Source organism: Gossypium arboreum, chromosome 4 (genome assembly GCF_025698485.1).
Source record: "Gossypium arboreum isolate Shixiya-1 chromosome 4, ASM2569848v2, whole genome shotgun sequence".
NCBI classification, from domain to species: domain Eukaryota; kingdom Viridiplantae; phylum Streptophyta; class Magnoliopsida; order Malvales; family Malvaceae; genus Gossypium; species Gossypium arboreum.
Window position 1 is genome coordinate 116,404,213 of NC_069073.1, and position 21,743 is coordinate 116,425,955.

Here is a 21,743-nt window from a genome sequence, read left to right on the forward strand (position 1 = left end):
TATACATATATCTATATTTTTTTTGAAGTAATACATACCTCTATTGTTGATGAAGGAAACTTGGTTATTATGTATTTCAGATGGAAGCCATTTGCTGGTGCTTAAGCCTTGATGGGTATGAAGATGAACAAAGGGCATAATATTGTTTCTCTTTTACAACTTTGGTGTTTAATATAAAATGCAATGTATGGATGTAATAATGAAATAATTTTTCCAAAAAAAAATCACTTTAATGTGTTTTGTTCCCATCAATGATAGAGGTACTCTCTTACTAAGTTTTTGATATTCAATATGTATAGAAAATTATAGATCTAAAATATAATATTGATATTGAAGAATGAAACATATTTAAATAAAAGTTTGAGAGAAAATTTCTTTCATTTGAGATTTGATTACAAAATAGACACTTAATGTAATTATTGATATTAAAGAGGATTAAAAATTATAATTTTGAATTTCAAATTTAATTAGCCAGATTTAAAAAGGAAAGTTAAGAATAAATTGTATCAGACATCCCAAACTATGATTCTCATTTTAAATTGGTTCCCAAACTTCAAAATATTCTAATTACATCCCTAAACTATGTAAGTTATGTCAATCAGGTCCTTTTGTTGTTCTTGTTTTTAGGAAAAATAAGACGTGGCAACATAACTTTTAAAAGCAAGAATTAAAAATAAAAAGCAAGAATTAAAAATAAAGTAAAACTGGAAAAAGAGAGTGAACGATAAAGCATTAGTAAAAGCTTTGAAAACCTCAAAACCAAAATTTTGACAACATCTATTTTAATAATATTTCATTTTTTCTTAAAATTTTCATTGTAGATTATGTCATATAAGATCTTATATATCATTTCACAATTAAATTAATTATTTTAGTAACGAAAAGACCTAACTAAAATAACATTAGTAGTTTGAAGATGTAATTAGGATGATTTAAAATTTGAAGACCAATTTAGAATAGAGCCATAATTTAGGGATGTCGATGAAATTAACTCAAAAGTTAATATAAAACATCAAGTTTGATCTTATCCAACTAATTAATTAGTAATTATCCAAATAAGGCAAGTGAGCTAATACTATTTATTAGTCCCTCAAAAAGGCACACAATTTGAGGTGGCACACCCTAAAACAGAACAGTTTTAATTTGATTTCCATATAAAGCCAAGGAATCTTTGTTTCATAGTGTGAAACCTGACATTAGTTTGGTTTAGTGTAACTGACCAGAAGATTAATTTTGAGTGCGGTTTCGTTGTTCCAAGTTGAAAAACGTTCACCCCGGTAAAGCCTTTGTTTAGACGTTAAATTTTTAAGGCAAAATATACCATTAGTCCCTGTGTTTTGACAAAATTTGAGATTTCATCCCACGCTTAAAAAGTTAAAAAATTAAGTCCTACTTTTTTCCTTAAAAATCGCAACCCAATCATTAAATCTCAAGTATTTCCATCAAAATTTTGTGAATTTGACATGTTCTTATGTAACGTGTCATATAATGGATAAAAATTAATATGTTAAGTTGACAAATTTTAATGAAAACTGTCAACAACAATAATGATTGGACTAAAATTTTTAAATTAAAAAGTAGAAGGATTGAAATTTTAACTTTTAAAATACAAGAACTAAATCTCAAATTCTATAAATGTACAAAGGACTAATAACATATTTTAACCTTTGGATTATATTTTATAAGTAGTTTGTAAGTACAATTATAAATATAATTATAACTATAAACGTAGTACAAATCAAAATAATCTATACGATCAATTAAAATTAAAATAAACTCTATATAAATTACAAAACTTAATAAACTAAAACTCGAATATATATATATTTAGATCATAATAAATTTGTAGGCAGCCCACACATAATATCACTTAAACCCAAAATAATTTTAGGAAAAATCTTCGCATTATATTTACTTATGGTGAAACTTAAGACTTAAAGTTGAACTGCTTAATTTCTAAAGGCGACAACCTTTGCCAACATTTCCAAAATCGTATAGAAATTTTAGATTTCGATTTAAATGTGCAATTCAATGATTTAAGTGCCGTGAAAGGAAAATTCTAATACTTCTAGTAGGCAATTATACATCTAATTCTAGGAATATTCTAATATTTTACCGACAGACCACCAATTATAATGACAAAGGAAATTGTTAGTGGAAACAACTGAAAGAGGGATCATCCAATTAGAAGGCACACAACAAAATTAACATCTCCTTCGAACTCGTCAAGTGTAACAGCCCAATTTCGAGTCTGATCAGAACAGGTAGTTTCGGGACCCCTTAACCGAGTAAAAATATTATTTTTATATCTTTAATAATGTTTACAGTTGGTAGTATTACTGTGTGAAAGTTTTGTAAAGAAATTTTACTGATTAAATAGTTAATTTGATAAAAAGGATTAAATTACTTAAAATGAAAACTATGTGTGCCATTAGTAAAATGACTTATTTGATAATGGCTTTATAAATGGGAGTCCTTGCATGGTAATTATACCATTGCATATTTGAGTGGACGGTAGTGGACCTTGAATTTCATAATTTATTTGGTTATTAAACATGGGTATTTTGGTAAATTATGGAATAATGCTTAATAAAATAAAGCCATATGATATTTTTATTATGTTTTCATCATCCTCAACCGAATAATTAAACAAAGAAAGGGTTTTGGAACCTTTAACATTCGGCCATGGCTTTCTAAGGGATTTAGGTACAGTTTTTGATCCATTTTTAATAATTTCTATGTTTTTGAGCTCGTTGCAGCTCGGTTTAACTGACCCGTACTTCAATTTCTGAAATTGGTTGTGTTTTTAAAATGTGCCATTGATGAGTGCATGTTTGTTTTAATATTTCTTGTTAAATTATTGATGGTTTTTTTTATAGATATACAAGTTTTATAAAGAGATTTTTGATGAAATTGAGTATTTGGGATTAAATTAAAAAAGATAGAATTTTTTTGGTTAGAAATGTGAATAAAATGAAATTATGGGCTGTTTAAATACTATAGAAAATTCGGCTAAATACATGTATATTGGGGTTTTGTGTATTTTTGCATAATTATGCATTAAGGACTAAATTGTTAAAGTATGGAAATATAAGGGCTATTTTGCAAAATGGCCAAAATACTTGTATATGTATTTAATTGATTATGTTAGTGAATAATTGAGTTAAATTTGGTTAAATTTAGATCAATTCAAATGAATTCAAGATTTTGATCGAGGAAAAATCGGAAAGTAGATGAATAGTCGACGGATACACGAGGTAAGTTCGTATGGTTAAAAAAATTATATGATATAAGAAATGATGGGTAATCGGCCAAATTGTAAGTATGTAATGGTAGATATGTTAAATGGCTTTGTACTTGATTATATTAATATTACATGATGATGGAATGCCATAATATATATTCGGTCTTGTGTTTGAAAGTAATGAAGTACTTTGTGGTTGAGTAAATGTATATTGGAGTTAATTGAGCTTTAATATATGATAAATTAAATGCCTTGTATGTGGTAAGTTTCTAAGGAAGTATTTGTTGTTGATTAAATTAAATACTCTATATACATATATGTGCCAAACTGAAATGTATATGTAAAAAAAAAAAGTTGAGGTTGTCGAATGTAAATAAAGTTGATAAATTTGAATTGATGAATAGTGAGTAATTGAATTTCAGCACAGAGGGTGCGAGTATAAAAGGTGATAGATGTAAAAATTGCACTAAGTGTGCGGGTCTAATTATTGAGCACTAAGTGTGCAAGCTTAAGTATCTAGCACTAAGTGTGCGAATTCGATATATAATGCTGCATAACTATTGGCACTAAGTGTGTGACTTTTCGAGTAATTGGGAATGGTTGAAAGTATTTTTGCCTTGAATTTTTTTAGAAGTATTTATAATTTATAAATTTGAATTTGAGCAGGTGAGTATCAAACCTATAGGGTTAATGTTATTGATCGTAAAGCTGTGTGATTGATAATGGTAAAGAAGGTTGCATGATAGATGTACAAATTGGATGAGTAAAATGATATGATATATATATATATATATATATATATATATATATATATATATATATATATATATATATACGATACCATGTAGTAAGTCTATAAGAAATTTAAATGTTCTTGTTTGAATAAAACAATTTGTTTAAAATGTTAATTTTGGATATATGGCTAAATGAATTATAGCCGAATGTAGTAAGGATAGAATGGGAATGTTTGAGTTGTTTGGATTAAGTTTTGATATTGAGAAATTGAATGGAAAATGTATGAATGAAAGTGTGCTTGAGTTGATTGTGAATAAATGATATTCGGGTTTCTAGCCTAACAGGCTATGTGCCGGAGAATTTGATTGGGTGTAGCACCCCAAACCCAGCCCAGAAGTTATAGCCGGATCCGGCATGCCACATCAAAAAACATTAAAAAAAAATTTTCCATTCTAAGTCCAGAAAATCGTACTTGATGTTCAAAAGATTAATTCATTAAGGGTTAAAGTGAATGGAAGCTGTGCACCAGGTAGGAAACCGGAAAAGAGGTGGTGAGTCCATCGGACTGCTTAAGTACCAAGCTCCCTTCAGATCCAATCCTAGACATGCATACCACCTGTAACACCCCAAACCCGGCCCAGACGTTATGGCCAAATCTGACGTGCCACATCGGAGTTAAAAATCTGAGTTTCGTTTTAGAGTTTTTAAAAGCCATATGTTTCTTTGAGTTAACAAAGTGTATGGAAGCTAAGCACCGGTAGGTATCCGAGGCGAGGAGGTGAGCCATGAAGGTCGCTAAGTACCAAGCTCTTTAATTGGATCCAATCCTAGACATGCCCACAACCATAGCCACACTTTGTCATTTCAAGTTTAAATTCGTTTAAGTGGGCGTCTTTGATTAACCGATGAATCGTGGTGTTGAGATAATTTGAAAACAAGTATCATTTTGAAAACACGTCCTAAGTCTAGCCCATTTGAATAATAATTAACCAATTTTAAAGTTATTAAAATTAAAATAATCCCGAAAAGAAATAAAAGAAAAGTTAAAATTGGCCTTATTACAACCCAAAAAAATAATAGTTAAAGGAAATTAAGCGAAACCAACACTTTATTTAAAGCCCAAGACGATCACCGTGGCCACTCTGAATCCCCTTCGGCCCAAGTCCCCACATCAAGGCTCACCTGCAAGGTTAAGGAAAGGGGGGTGAGTTTGGAAACTCAGTGTGCAACAAGCCCTTCGAGCCCAAAACAATAACGACTGTTGGGTCTAAGCCCAAATCCAATCTCAATCATGCACTGGGCCGTAGCCCTTTTCATGTTTCATATTCCATAACACTGGGCCAAAGCCTTTTCATATTTCATATTACTGGGCCGAAGCCTTTACTGTAAATGGTATGGCCCTTAGGCCCATTTCAATGTCACATATAATTTCAATGAAAGAATGCAACCCATTTGGGGAGACTACTCAACCCACCATCCGCTACTCTCCACCCGTACCAACCAACACACCATATGGGGATTAACTCGACCCACCCCGCCATACTCTCCTTTGGCGGCAAGATAGTCTTTATCATATAACTAGAGGCCTAGCCTCTTTTAATAACAGGGCAAAAGCCCTTTCAATAAGCGGGGCATAAGCCCTTTTATAAGCGGGGCATAAGCCCTTTTGATAACGGGGCATAAGCCCTTTTGATAAGCGGGCATAAGCCCTTTTCACTTCCTCCATCCATATAAAACCCAACCCAATGCGAGTTATGATTACATCATGTGCATATCATACATATCATGTGCATATCATACATGTCATGTGCATCTCATACATACCATATTTATCAAAATCCCATGTATTAAAATCATACATAAACCCTAGGGGTATAATGGTCATTTTTTACCTAGGGGCAAAACGGTCATTTTCATGGTATAAGGGTAATCTCATAATTTTACCAAAAATTAGGGTTTCCATGTTCATTAACAATTACTAACAATCTATGGGTGCAAACAGTGATTCTGGCCCATTTTTAGTGAAATCGAGTTATTGGGCCTAAAAACCCTAATGGGCCCTACTTAGCCAATTTCGTCATCTAGGCCCACTTAGCCTATATTCCATAACGGTTTTAACAGTCTTATCATGCAATTTAACAGATTTTCGTTTTCTACCAATTTTACCCAAATGGGCCCGAAAGCCCAATGGGCCCCACTTCGGCCCCTCGAGGCCCAACTTACCAAGAACGCCAAAAATCACATTCTTACCGTTTCCATCGTTCTCGATCACCGTCTCATCGATTCTAACTAACTAGTGAGCGTTTGCTTGCTTACAAGTCCTCGAAATGCCAGAATTTCGGCATTTCGGCTTTTCGGCATTTTATCGCTTTAAGCTATGAAAGGGTTCGTTACACACTTGATTTGCGATATTCCTTGACGAGATCTCCTATGCGATTTCTCCTATAATCAATTGTTAAACAGATCAGCTCGCAATAATTGAACCAAATTAAGAACTTTCCAATATTAACACTTACACATTCTACCACCATCCATAATGGCCTTAGGCACCTTACCTTTGTCGCGATTGATGACTAGGCCTAGCTACTCCGTGATCCAAGCTACTCCAAATCGACACTACACCTTGCTGCTCCTTCAATAAATAAACCAAAATATTAAAAGAAGACCCCATAGAGTCTATGCCCATATTCGCCATCTCCCTAAACTTGGAGTTTGACTTTTGACCAAAGCTACACTAGGAATTGTTTAGAGTTTGACCACTTACCACGTCTTTCTCCTCTTGAATCCGGATGCCTAAAAGGTAAGGGAATCGAACGCCAACTATTGAGAAGGAAGAAAAGGTTGCTGGTCACAAAGAATCGGCACCCCTATCTTCATGATTCGACTTTTATGCACTTGGCAAAAATAGAGATAAGGAAAACAATGGTGAATGAAAGGAAATAGTGGGCTGATTTGAAAGAAAGAAAAGGAAGAAAATTGAGTAGAAGGGAGGTAAATTAATTTGGAAAAGAAAGAGAGAAAAGCTACACACCAAAGAACAAAATCGGCACAGCTAAGACCCTAATGCCAAATTACTAACCTAATACCCTCTGCCGAAAATCCCTCTCCAAACTCCCTTATTCGCCAACTCTATCTCCATATCACATCCCTAAAATCTCTCCCTTATCCCTCCCTAATTTATGCATTTGACTTGATCCAACTCTCTCTCTTACGTAATCCACTCGGGTTCCAACACTTACCCTTCTGCACAAAAATAAATACTCCTATTTGCCAACACAGGAATCGATCCGTGTCTTCCCCAATACTTACACGCCACCTTTAAAGCTCCCTAGTGGCGTCACTTAGCCACTTTGCCAGAGGATCTTTTTGTGATACACTTTACCCACAACTTAATATAAGGGCACCTAGCCAGAACCCCTAACTCCTAAGTCCAAAATTTAAAAATTCCACTGGGTTTTGGCCAACTCATGGGCCTTCCATAAGCCCATTTACACACCCAAATTATGAATTCCATCATCACCTACCAAATTTTAGAAATTTACTTAAAATATCAAGAATCGCGAAAAACCCGAAAATCAGGATGTTACAACTCTACCCTCCTTAAAGAAATTTCGGCCTCGAAATTTACCTGGTCCAAACAGTTGAGGGTACTGCTGACGCATTGCCTCTTCGGTCTCCCAAGTAGCTTCTTCCTTGCCATGGTTCCTCCAAAGTACCTTCACCAACGGGACTGACCTCCTTCTCAACACCTTGACATCACGATCAAGTATTTGCACAGGTTCCTCTTCAAAGGTCAAATTCATTTGTACCTCAATTTACGCAGAATCGCACGATATGAGTTGGGTCGAACGATATCGCCTTAGCATGGACACATGGAAGACATTGTGAATGCGATCCGATTCGGTGGTAACTCTAGGCGATAAGCCACCGCCCTATCCGCTTAATGATTCGGTAAGGCCCAATAAACCGTGGGCTCAACTTACCCTTCTTACCAAATCTCAAGATCTTCTTCCAAGGCGAAACTTTCAAAAAGACCATGTCTCCTACCGCATATTCAATATCCTTACGCTTCAGATCGGCATAAGACTTTTGTCAATCCGCCGCCTCTTAAACCTCTTCCTGATTACCTTAATCTTGTCTTCAGTATCTGCCACCAACTCTGGTCCAAGTATTTGCCTTTCCCCCAATTCTGCCCAACAAGTAGGCGAGCGACACCTTCACCCATATAGTGCCTCATATGGAGCCATCTGAATACTTGCTTGGTAACTGTTGTTATACGCGAACTCCGCTAAGGGCAAATGGTCCTCCCAGCTGCCTCTAAACTCAATAGCACAACCCCTCAACATATCCTCTAAAATCTGAATAACCCTCTCTGACTGCCCATCCGACTGAGGGTGAAAAGCCGTACTAAAATCCAATCGCGTTCCCAATGCCTCATGCAACTTCTGCCAAAATCGAGATGTAAACCTTGGGTCTCGATCGAAATTATCGTCTTGGCACACCATGCAACCGTACTATTTCGCCACATACAATCCGCCAACTTCAAGTGAGTAATCGGTTCGGACGGTATGAAATGAGCGATTTCGTGAGTCTATCCACAATCACCCAAACCGAATCCTTCTTAGAAGGTGTCAACGGCAACCCACTTACAAAGTCCATAGTTACCCTTTCCCACTTTCAAAGTGGTATCTTTACCGTTGTAACAATCCCGAAGGTAGTTGATGCTCGGCCTTCACTTGTTGACATGTCAAACATCTCCCAACAAATTCGGTCACTTCTCGCTTAAGCCCAGGCCACCAATATTGCTCTCGCAAGTCTCGATACAACTTACTCCCTCTTGGATGCATAGCCCAAGGTCCATTATGTGCCTCTTTCAAAATCATCAATCTCAAATCGGAGTTCTTCGGCATACAAATTCTCCCTCGAAAACAAAGAATTCCCTCACTATTTAACCCAAAGTCAGGATTCTCCCCCTTCTCAACTTGCTGAAACCGAACAACCAACGACTCATCCTCCAACTGCTGCTTTAACTGTTTCTACCCAAGTTGGTCTCACCAGTAACTCGCCAACAAACTCCGTCGTCATACAAACTTAGATGAGCAAACATCGCCTTTAATTCCGCCACAGCCCTTTGACTTAACGCATCAGCCACGACATTCGCCTTACCTGGGTGGTACTCAATCGAACAATCATAGTCCTTTAACAACTCTATCCACCTTCGCTGCCTAAGATTCAGCTCCTTTTGAGTCAGCAAGTACTTAAGACTCTTGTGATCCATATAGATGATGCATTTCTCTCCATACAGGTAATGCCTCCATATCTTAAGTGCAAAGATTACCGCTGCCAATTCCAAGTCATGCTTAGGGTAGTTCACCTCATGTGGCTTAAGCTGTCGTGAAGCATAAGCGACCACTTTACCCTCTTGCATCAACACGCACCCAAACCTACATGTGACGATCATTGTACACAGTGAAATCCTTACCAGACTCTGGCTAAATCAAAACTGGCACTTCCGTCAAAACCTTCTTCAACTTCTCAAAAGCCTCTTTCGCTTATCCGTCCAAACAAAAGGTGCTCCCTTCCTTATAAGTTTAGATTAACGGTCGCCATCACGAAAATCCTTCCACGAATCTCCGATAATAACCCGCCAACCCCGAAAACTTCAATTTCATTATCGACTTCGGTGGCTTCCATTCCAAGATTGCTTCAATCTTTCAAGGGTCTACCTTGATCCCTTCAGCAGACACAACATGCCCCAAGAAGGTAACTTCCTTCAGCCAAAACTCGCACTTACTAAACTTTGCATAAAGTTGCTTCTCCCTTAACACTTGCGATTACTACGAAGATGCTCATCATGCTTCTCTTCCGTTTCCGAATACACCAAGATATCATCAATAAAAACGATTACGAACCGATCCAAGTATGGCTGGAATACCCGATTCATCAAATCCATGAATGCCGCCGGTGCATTAGTCAACCCAAATGGCATTACCAGAAACTCGTAATATCCGTATCGAGTCCTGAACACCGTCTTATAAATATCCCCCTCTTTAACTCTTAATTGATGATATCCCGACCGAAGGTCGATCTTAGAAAATACCGAGGCTCCTTTTAATTGGTCGAGCAGATCATCGATTCTTGGTAATGGATACTTGTTCTTGATAGTCGACTTATTCAACCGCCGATAGTCAATACACATTCGCATAGTCCCATCTTTCTTCTTTCTGAACAAAGACCGGTGCACCCACGGAGAAACACTTGGTCTTATAAACCCTCTATCCAGCAGCTCTTGAATCTGAGCTTTCAATTCTACCAACTCCTTTGGTGCCATCCGATAAGGCGCAATGGACACAGGAGCTGTTCCAAGTAGTAAGTCGATTCCAAACTCGACTTCTCTGTTCGGGGGTAATCCAGGAAGTTCATCTGGGAATACATCCTGAAATTCCCTAATAGTCCTAACCGACTCCACCGTTATCTCCTTAAGTCCCGTTTGACTTACAAAGGCCAAGTACGCCTCACAACCTTTCCGGATCAACTTCTCGGCTCTTAACGCCGAAACAACATTGGATAAATAATCCCTTCGTTCCCCTATGACCATTATCTCCTCATCTTCGGCAGTTCTTAGTACCATCCTCTTTGCAGCACAATCCAACGTCGCCTTGTGCTTAATTAACCAATCCATTCCCAAAATAAGATCAAAATCCCTAAATGGCAGCTCCATCAAATCTCCTTCAAAGATTTTTATCTTGTGTCACTAACGGTACTGCCCTAAAAATTTTATCTACCTTAACCGAATGTCCCAATGGACTTATTACTGATACCCCACTCACAGTCTTCTCAGGAAGCACATCCAAAGCCCCCGATACATCACAAGCAACATACGAGTGGGTGGAACCCACATCAATCAAAGCAGTGTAAGGCATGCTATGAATGAAGAACGTACCAGTTATAACATCAAGAGCGTCACCCTCCTCACGACGTCGTGCGCAAAGATAAACCAACGCCGGTTGTCAAGCTTCAACATGTCCGGCACCTCGCCAGTGCCCCACGTCCTCGCCCATTACCATTGCCACCTCTACCTTGCCCACGACCCTCTGTGGTGGTGGTCCTCCTCGTCGTGGTTGGACATCCCTTTGCTCTGCCGCTAGCTCTGAATGTCCTCCGAGGACACTCTCGAACTTATGCTCCTTTGACCCACATCGAAAACATGCTCCAGATTCGTTTCAAAGACTCCCCATATGCACCCTACCACAGTCCCCGCAAGCTCTGCGGTCTATAAGTATTCTTGGAACCGCCGAACCGATTCCTCCATCCTTGCTCTTTTAACACTTGATTCGTGGCACTCGAGGTGCAAATCCCTCTTGAATCTGGGTCGATCCTTCTCACGATTCGTCGCTCACTCACCTTCACCTCCTCGGCTATCTTAGCCTTTTCTACCAATGCAGCAAAACCACGCTCCCTCTGTGGAGCTATCAATATCCTAAGCTCATCGCGGAGACCATCCTCGAAGCGGACACTGCGCTCATATTCAGTTGCCACTATACCACTAGCATATCGACTCAGCCTCAAAAATTCTGCCTCATACTCTGCTACAGTCTTATCACCTTGAGTCAGATTCAAGAATTCCTTTCGACGAGCATCCACATAGCTTGCTCCAACATACCTCCCTTTAAAGGCAGTTTTGAACAATCCCAGGTTACTTGCTCAATTGGGGTACTCTCCCTTACGGTGATCCACCATCGGTATGCCTCGTCACGTAGCAGCGACACAGCTCCTTTCAGCTTTTACTCCACTGAGCAGTCGAGATCGTCCATGATCCGTTCTGTAGCCTCCAGCCAATATTCTGCCACATTCGGGGCCACTCCAGATACACCCCTAAATACCTCTGCTCCGTTGGCCCGGAGTCGCTCCGATATAGACCTTCTATTCACCGTCCCTGGACTAGCTCCAGCCACTCTTTCTAAAACCCTTAACATGGCTTGGGATAAAGCGTCATCCCCCGCAGCCCGATCATAAGACCCAGTCTCCGTTGCTTGCACACGGTGGCTCCTCGGTGGCCTATGCTCCGAGGATGAAGATTCACTTGCACCCTTCCGCGACCACGTCCGCGGCCTCGCCCTGAGCTCCTCTAGTACTCATATCGAATTATCGATTTACAAATTTTATGAAATTAGTATAACGCTCCACCGCTTATTAAGAAAATGTCTTTTGTAGATATAGCAGTTCAAGGATTGTTTTCGTATCATCATAGCCTAGCTACGTCTCATTCCTACCGCTTCTGACTCTACCTAGCTAAGGTATCATAGTAGAGTCTCAAGACTATTCATAATATCATATCAATATCATATATTGCAAGGAAAATATACTTACAGACTTGGTGCCGGGGATTCAGTGCGCCACTTCTTTCTCCAATCTATTTAGAACTAAAAAAAACCATGTTTTTGATTATCGAAAATAGAAATTCGAAAACTTTGATTTGAAAACTCCTTTTATTTTGAACTCTGGATTTAAAACAGAAAAACTGGTACCTTTTTAACATATATTCTCCGCAAAACATCTTTAAAATGAATTTTTCAGAAGCCATTTCCAAAAATACCCTTCTTAGGCCTAAGTTTTCAAAAAGATTTTCGAACCCGATCCACAGCCGAGTTGTTGCAACCTAGGCTCTGATACAACTAAATGTAACACCCTAAACCCGGCCCAGACGTTATGGCCAAATCGACGTGCCACATCGGAGTTAAAAATCGAGTTTCGTTTTAGAGTTTTTAAAAGCCATATGTTTTTTGAGTTAACAAAGTGTATGGAAGCTAAGCACCGGTAGGTATCGAGGCAGAGGAGGTGAGCCATGAAGGCTGCTAAGTACCAAGCTCTTTAATTGGATCCAATCCTAAACATGCCCACAACCATAGCCACACTTTGTCATTTCGAGTTTAAATTCGTTTAAGTGGGACGTCTTTGATTAACCGATGAATCGTGGTGTTGAGATAATTTGAAAACAAGTATCATTTTGAAAACACGTCCTAAGTCTAGCCCATTTGAATAATAATTAACCAATTTTAAAGTTATTAAAATTAAAATAATCCGAAAAAAAATAAAAGAAAAGTTAAAATTGGCCTTATTACAACCCAAAATAAATAATAGTTAAAGGAAATTAAACGAAACCAACACTTTATTTAAAGCCCAAGACGATCACCGTGGCCACTTTGAATCCCCTCCGGCCCAAGTCCCCACATCAAGCCTCACCTACAAGGTTAAGGAAAGGGGGGTGAGTTTGGAAACTCAGTGTGCAACAAGCCCCTTTCAGAGCCCAAAACAATAACGGCCTGTTGAGTCTAAGCCCAAATCCAATCTCAATCATGCACTGGGCCGTAGCCCTTTTCATGTTTCATATTCCATAACACTGGGCCGAAGCCTTTTCATATTTCATATTATCGGGCAAGCCTTTATCAGAAAGCGGTATGGCCTTTAGGCCCATTTCAATGTCACATATAATTTCAATGAAAGAATGCAACCCATTTGGGGAGACTACTCAACCCACCATCCGCTACTCTCCACCTGTACCAACCAACACACCATATGAGGATTAACTCGACCCACCCCGCCATACTCTCCACTGGCAGCATAGCTGCTTTATCATATAACTAGAGGCCTAGCCTCTTTTAATAACTGGGGCAAAAGCCCTTTCAATAACTGGGGCATAAGCCCTTTTATAAGCGGGGCATAAGCCCTTTTGATAATCGGGGCATAAGCCCTTTTGATAACTGGGGCATAAGCCCTTTTTCACTTCCTCCATCCATTTAAAAACCCAACCCAATGCAGTTATGATTACATCATGTGCATATCATACATATCATGTGCATATCATACATGTCATGTGCATCTCATACATACCATATTTATCAAAATCCCATGTATTAAAATCATACATAAACCCTAGGGGTATAATGGTCATTTTTTACCTAGGGGCAAAACGGTCATTTTCATGGTATAAGGGTAATCTCATAATTTTACCAAAAATTAGGGTTTCCATGTTCATTAACGATTACTAACAATCCATGGGTGCAAACAGTAATTCTGCCCCATTTTTAGCGAAATCGAGTTATTGGGCCTAAAAACCCTAATGGGCCCTACTTAGCCAATTTCGTCATCTAGGCCCACTTAGCCTATATTCCATAACAGTTTTAACAGTCTTATCATGCAATTTAACAGATTTCGTTTTCTACCAATTTTACCCAAATGGGCCGAAAGCCCAATGGGCCCCACTTCGACCCTCGAGGCCCAACTTACCAAGAACGCCAAAATCACATTCTTACCGTTTCCATCGTTCTCGATCACCGTCTCATCGATTCTAACTAACTAGTGAGCGTTAAGCTTGCTCACAAGTCCTCGAAATGCCGAATTTGGCATTTAGGTTTTCGCATTTTATCGCTTTAAGCTATGAAAGGGTTCGTTACACACGATTTGCGATATTCCTTGACGAGATCTCCTATGCGATTTCTCCTATAATCAATTGTTAAATAGATCAGCTCGCAATAATTGAACCAAATTAAGAACTTTCTAATATTAACACTTACACATTCGGCCACCATCCATAATGGCCTTAGGCACCTTACCTTTGTCGCGATTGATGACTAGGCCTAGCTACTCCGCGATCCAAGCTACTCCAAATCGACACTACACCTTGCTGCTCCTTCAATAAATAAACCAAAATATTAAAAGAAGACCCCATAGAGTCTATGCCCATATTCGCCATCTCCCTAAACTTGGAGTTTGCTTTTGACCAAAGCTACACTAGGAATTGTTTAGAGTTTGAACACTTACCACGTCTTTCTCCTCTTGAATCCGGATGCCTAAAAGGTAAGGGAATCGAACGCCAACTATTGAGAAGGAAGAAAAGGTTGCTGGTCACAAAGAATCGGCACCCCTATCTTCATCGATTCGCTTTTTGCACTCGGCAAAAATAGAGATAAGGAAAACAATGGTGAATGAAAGGAAATAGTGGGCTGATTTGAAAGAAATAAAAGGAAGAAAATTGAGTAGAAGGGAGGTAAATTGGCTGGAAAAGAAAGAGAGAAAAGCTACACACCAAAGAACAAAATCGGCACAACTAAGACCCTAATGCCGAAATTACTAACCTAATACCCTCTGCCGAAAATCCCTCTCCAAACTCCCTTATTCGCCAACTCTATCTCCATATCACATCCCTAAAATCTCTCCCTTATCCCTCCTTAATTTATGCATTTGACTTGATCCAACTCTCTCCTCTTACGTAATCCACTCGGGTTCCAACACTTACCCTTCCCTGCACAAAAATAAATACTCCTATTTGCCAACACAGGAATCGATCCTGTGTCTTCCCCAACACTTACACGCCACCTTTAAAGCTCCCTAGTGGCATCACTTAGCCACTTTGCGGAGGATCTTTTGTGATACACTTTACCCACAACTTAATATAAGGGCACCTAGCCAGAACCCCTAACTCCTAAGTCCAAAATTTAAAAATTCCACCGGGTTTTGGCCAACTCATGGGCCTTCCATAAGCCCATTTACACACCCAAATTATGAATTCCATCATCACCTACCAAATTTTAGAAATTTACTTAAAATATCAAGAATCGCGAAAAACCCGAAAATCAGGATGTTACACCACCATTGCCACACCTTAACGTCATGGATATTTCTAGGAAACCGATTTGATTAAGTCATTTTTAGGAAAAGTGATTAATTTTGGAAAATACTTTCATTGCGGAAGCTTTGCTTGTTGTCGTGTTATTTTGAAATCAATTGTTGTTTTTGAAAAAGCGCCCTAAAGCTATCCAATTTCGACAGTTAAAATAAGAAATACCTATCTTAGTAATACATATTAAAACCATCAAAAATAATTAAGCGGGCTTATTACATTTGAAAACCCAAAACTTCAAACGTAAATAAAAGGATGTCCAGTTCACGGAAGAAAATCAAACTTTCGAATGGGTGGCCACTCAAATTTCCTCACGACTTCAAGCCCACTATGGTTGGGGATTTCTGCGTGGATGAAAATAAAAGGGTGAGTTTGGGGAAACTCGATGTGTAAAATAACCCATCCATAGCCTATATCAGCTCAAACCACGTAAATAGAATAAGTTGGCCTTAGCCCGCAATGTAATTAGAATAAAGCCCATAGGCCCATAATGAGCGTAGCAGATATTACATGTTTATGCGTAAACCCAACCCAGATTCATCCATAACACCCCTGCATCAAGATTACACCATGTGGGGAGACTACTCGACCCACCCAACCGCTACACACCACGTAATTTGCAGCATGGCTGCTAAAAGCGAATAATGTGACAGAGTCACCAGATCTGATAATCGTGGCGGGACCACGAGCAGATATATGTGGCGAGCCACCAGATCGGATATTTGTGGCGAGCCACCGGATCGATATTTGTGGCGAGCCACCAGATCGAATATTTGTGGCATAGCCACTAGAACGCTTCCTCCATAATATAACCCATGTCCCCATGCAATGAGATATATAATCATGGCATACATCATACGTAATCGATCGTCATGCTTTTGGTCAAAATTAACCCTAGGGGTATAACGGTAATTTTACACCTAGGGGTATAACAGTAATTTTCCATACATAGGGGTATTATAGTAATTTAGCTACTTTTAGCGTTTTCATGCATATCCTAACTATTTACGTACTATCAGAACACTTACCGTGCATACTTACCGAATTGGGCCCGTTGGCCCATGAACCCGATCTTTGGCCCATTAAGCCCAAATTATCAAAATGTACGAAATCGCGCGTACTGCAGTTTATTACTTTAGATTACCAAATATACAAACCCAACTATCTTACGAGCATTCGCACTTTTCATAAATTCCCAAAATACCGACTTTTGGCATTTCGCTTTTCGACTTTTGCCAATCTAGTCTATGAGAGGTGTCGAGTTACACACATTTATGACGATATCTCGATTTGAGATCCACACACGAACCGCCTACAATTGGATTACTAACACGTTAATCTAACTATTCAAATATAAACTACGTATTAAACCCTTACAATATTCGGCCAACCACACCTATAGATCATAGTAAGCTTATAAGAAATCAATAAGCAACTCATTAACAAATTTTTGTCAATGTTTACCACATAATCATAATTTCACTGCAAGCTGTCTTCCTGAGCAACAGTCACTAAATCATTTATAACTAGAGCTACGAAACTCCAAATCAAGTTCTGCTAATTTTCCCTGAAAATAGACTCATATATCTTCTATCCATAAAATTTTCAGAATTTTTGGTTTAGCCAATCAATACCAGAATTTTCTCAAAGTTTCCCATGTTTCACTGTTTGACTAACCTGACCACCCTTCATTACGAATCAAATTTCTCATTGCAAATAATTCAAAATATGTTCTTGTTTATTTCATTAAAAACTAGACTCAATAAGCTTTAATTACATAATTTATTCAGCTTCTAATTCTTCTCCCACAATTTATGGTGATTTTCCAAAGTCACGTTACTGCTGCTGTCCCAAGCAGATTTATTACCAAATCACTCTTTCACACATACCTTGCATGCATATTATTTAAACATGTATATCACCAATCAATCATCACATATCTATGATTTTACTTAAGTATAATCTCCATTTCATCATTTTAAAGAACAACATGTTAGCTGATTTTTCCCTTTAACATCTAAGGCACATGCATGCTCATTTGTTTGGCTCAACTTCACCTATCTACCATTTTTCATCAAAAGAACATGAAAAAACAACCATTTCCTTCATTTTAATTCATGACTAAATGCTCACAACACAACTAAAAATCAAAATATACTTCAAGAGTTAAGGTAGAATCAAGAAGAACTCATGAACCTCAAAATAGAAGCAAGGTACCAAGAACTTACCTTCAATTTTCCTCCTCCTAATGACCGAATACTCAAGAGCTTTCTCCTCTCCTTTCTCTTCTCTAACTTCAGCTATGATGAACAAAGATGGACAAAACTTTGTTCTTTTCACCCCTTTTTCTTTTAATAAAACTTCATATTTCATCCATTGAATTCTTTAATACAAAAGACATGAAATTCTTATCATGAAACATTTACCTAACCCATTATCATGAAACATTTACCTAACCCATTATTATGGAACATTTACCTAACCTATTATCATGGAACATTTACCTAACCTATTATCATGGAACATTTACCTAACCTATTGTCAATTTGTATCAATTTGTACCATAAATTATGGATATCAAGTGTACATTTTGTCTACAACAACATGATGGCTGGCCACTTCATGTAAAATGGGAGGTTTGTCATGCAAATCCTCCTATTTTGCACTCCTATTTATTTGGCCACTTTAATTTAGCCTATAGCATTTTCAAACATTTTCACATAGGTCCTATTTCATAATTTCACTCCCTTTTTCTTATGGAACAAAAATTAACTAAAATTACTAGGTTCTATCTTAAGCTTGGGCCTTCTAGAGGCCCACTAACATATTTAAACCTATGCCAACATTCACAGGATTCCCGAAAATTGGGGCGTTACATTGGGCTTCGTGCCTAGCAGGCTTATTGCCGGTGAATAAATATCAGACCTTGGGTCTAGCAGGCCTTGTGCCGGTGAATGATTCAGGCTAAAAGCCTAGCAGGCCTTGAGCTGGTGAGTTTTATCAGGCTTATTCCTAGTAGGTTTATACCGGTGTATACTTTAGGCTCGATGCTTACAAAGTTGGGTGCCAATGTGGTACAGAATGTGTAAGACGAGTTGGATGGTCAAGTATGACCTAATTTATTTGTTATTCAAAATTAGGTAAGTAAGTAAAACGATTATTTGTTACAAATTATGAATTATTGATGTTACTAATGAGTTAATATTTATAGGGGTATAATTCTACTATCGGTTATATAAAGGTGTTACAGGTTATACGTAATGAAATAAATCAACCCAATGCTATGTGAATTCTATGATATTGATATTGTATTGGTGATATGTGATATAAATGGTTTAGTCACATATATGGCATTTAGTATGCAAGATACAGGGTTTTCGATGTTGGTCTCAAGGGTTCAACTGTAAATATGATACTGCGAGAATAGAAATGATGATACAAATCAGTACAGGTATACATAGTACACTTGACAAGCAAGTGACATTGATAAATTTATATGACACGTGAGTAGATGTGATAAATTACACATGAATTACATGACTGTTAAGGAAATAAATATTGAATTAGATGAGGTTGGTTTAAAAGCAATCTTATTGCTTAAAATGACAAGCTTTATGTTAATTCTTTTATACAGTGCTGATAATTATACGAGCTTACTAAGCTTATTAGCTTACTCTGTCTATTCTCTGTATTTTACAGTGATCCGAATACTCACTCAGGTTGGAAGTTATCGAAGATTTAATCACACTATCCAGGAGGCAATTGGTATTCCTGAACTCTTTGAAATTGGGTAATATGGCATGTATAGGCTAGTTAATAAGTTGATTATATGGTCACTTGTTTATATGAATGTGAGATGAATTTTGAGTATTATGATCAAGCTATGTGATATGGCTTGATATGAGAAAAGTTGGTTTGATACGAAAGCATTATATGATGTGTGCATTTAGTGTTAAAATTTATAATTGGTATTTTGGTTTGAATGATATGTAATTATGGATGAGTTGATAAGAATGTTGAAATGTGATTAATTTGTAAGTGGTATTTAGATGCTTATATATATGTGACTACATGGAATGGTCACTTTAGTATAAGCTTATATAATTGTTTTAAGCATGATATGTTGGATTAGTGTTGAATGATGTTGACGATTGATAAGTTAAAGTCTTACTGTTCCGGTTTGAGTTATAAATCTGGTAATGCCCTTACCTATTCTGGCGACGGTTACGGGATAGGGGTGTTACAACATGGATGTGTTTGAAAAGTTTTTAAATTGAACGAAATTTTATGGCTCGATTTTGTATGAATGTAAGTGTTTAAGTCCGGTAATGCCTCGTACCCTGTCCCAGCGTCAGATACGGGTAAGGGATGTTACATCAAGTGAAAAGGAATTCTGGGGTTGACCAAAAAAAATCGAAAATCAATGGAAATCGAAGTGTTCGGACAGTTTATAGAATGCAAGCTAAAAACTAGATGTTACTTAAGACTGAATCGAATTCTATTTGTTTTATTTAATTTATAATTAATTTTATATTTATGATATAAAAGAAAAGTGTTCTTTTGGAGTCCTATTCTAACACCTTTTCTTCCATTGGTAAAGGAATTTTTTTTGTTTTAAATGAATGTGTCAATTTAGTAAATTCTTAAGTCGGGATGGATTCTTGCCTAACAAAATAAGATAAAAGCTTGATAGAAAAAAAAATGCGTTTCCAAAAATCAATGTCCTTATTAAAGGGCTCCCCTACTGATATCATTCATTGCTAGTTTGTATAATTTGACACAAGGGCAAATGACACTGCTTAAAATATAAGATCTTTATATATAGCCTCTTATTCAAGCAAAACTTATCTCTCATTGATCCTTCCTCTATGTGTCAAATACATAGGTTTTCAATAACAAAATATATTTTTTGACTTGATTCCTGTGAATTTCAGAAGGGTACACATATCAACAAAGAGTAGAACATTATTTTTCTCTAACAACTTTGGTGTTTTATATAAAATGAAATATATGCATGTAATAAGGAAATAACTTCTTAATTTTCAAATAACAATGTACTGCCATTACAAAACAATGTATTTTATTTTAACAAGAATTTGGGTCACACAACTCTAACAATGTATTTTGTTCTCATCTGTAACACTCCAAAATTCTTGTTTAGGCTTTTATGGAAATTTGACAATTGTGTATTTGCTTCAGTGGTTAAGTGTTTTGGGTGTGTGTGTGAGAGGTTCCAAGTTCAAGCCCTGGCTGTGGTAAATTTTAGTATTTTTTTGACTTAAACCTTATACTTAATCAATGGGCTTATATTAATTCTTTGTAAAATAATATTTGAATGGGCCTGTTGGTCTGATGGTTAGGTGGAGTGTTGGTGTGTGAAGGGTCTTGTGTTTGAATCCTTGCACGAGCAAGAGAGTCTTTTTTTGGTTCGTTTCTGAAAGAGAGCTTGGATGGAAGTGGAATTCTAATAGTGCGGGTAGCGGAGAGAATTAAGGGATTGTGGGAATATCCCTTGATTTTTTTCTTTTGTTAATTTTTCCTCTCTTTGCTGAAAATTCCCAACCTCATTGACATTTTTTTTTCTCTCTTCTTTTATCATCTCTACCTTTTCTTTCTTCCTTCATTTTTCTTCTCTTGTTAAATTCCTTTGTGCAACTCTAGTTTTCTGGCTTCTCAACCGTATGTGCTTCGGTAAGTAGGGGTAAGGTTTTACTCGTTTTAGGGAGGGGTTTTTCCTCTTAGTATCGTTAATGTGTTGTGTAACAACCCTAACCCGTATCCGTCTCTAGATTAAGGTTACGAGGCATTACCGATCAAATTACCACTCAATACGGTCATACAATTCAATCATGTACATAGTAGTATTAACTCCTTTACAATAATTTTTTTTAACTAAGTTTAACCAAATATAATCATGCATTTTATTTTATTCCAATACATGCACATATTATACTTAATATGCAATATCACATGGCAAATAAACCAAAACACATTCGGTATAATCAACCTCACCAAATGATCAAGTATAAAATTTTTAAACATCAATGTCATGTACTCATTTTACCTAATTAATATAAACCATTT

General features: G+C 37.3%; 1 long non-coding RNA gene across 1 annotated transcript; it reads left to right on the plus strand.

Annotated features, from left to right (window-relative positions):
• Nucleotides 1–2,614: 2,614 nt before the first annotated feature.
• Nucleotides 2,615–3,521, plus strand: LOC128291484 (uncharacterized). The gene is made up of 2 exons (XR_008281277.1): nt 2,615–2,706; nt 3,184–3,521. It is a non-coding gene; the product is annotated as an uncharacterized LOC128291484 (long non-coding RNA).
• The last annotated feature ends 18,222 nt before the right edge of the window (nt 3,522–21,743 follow it).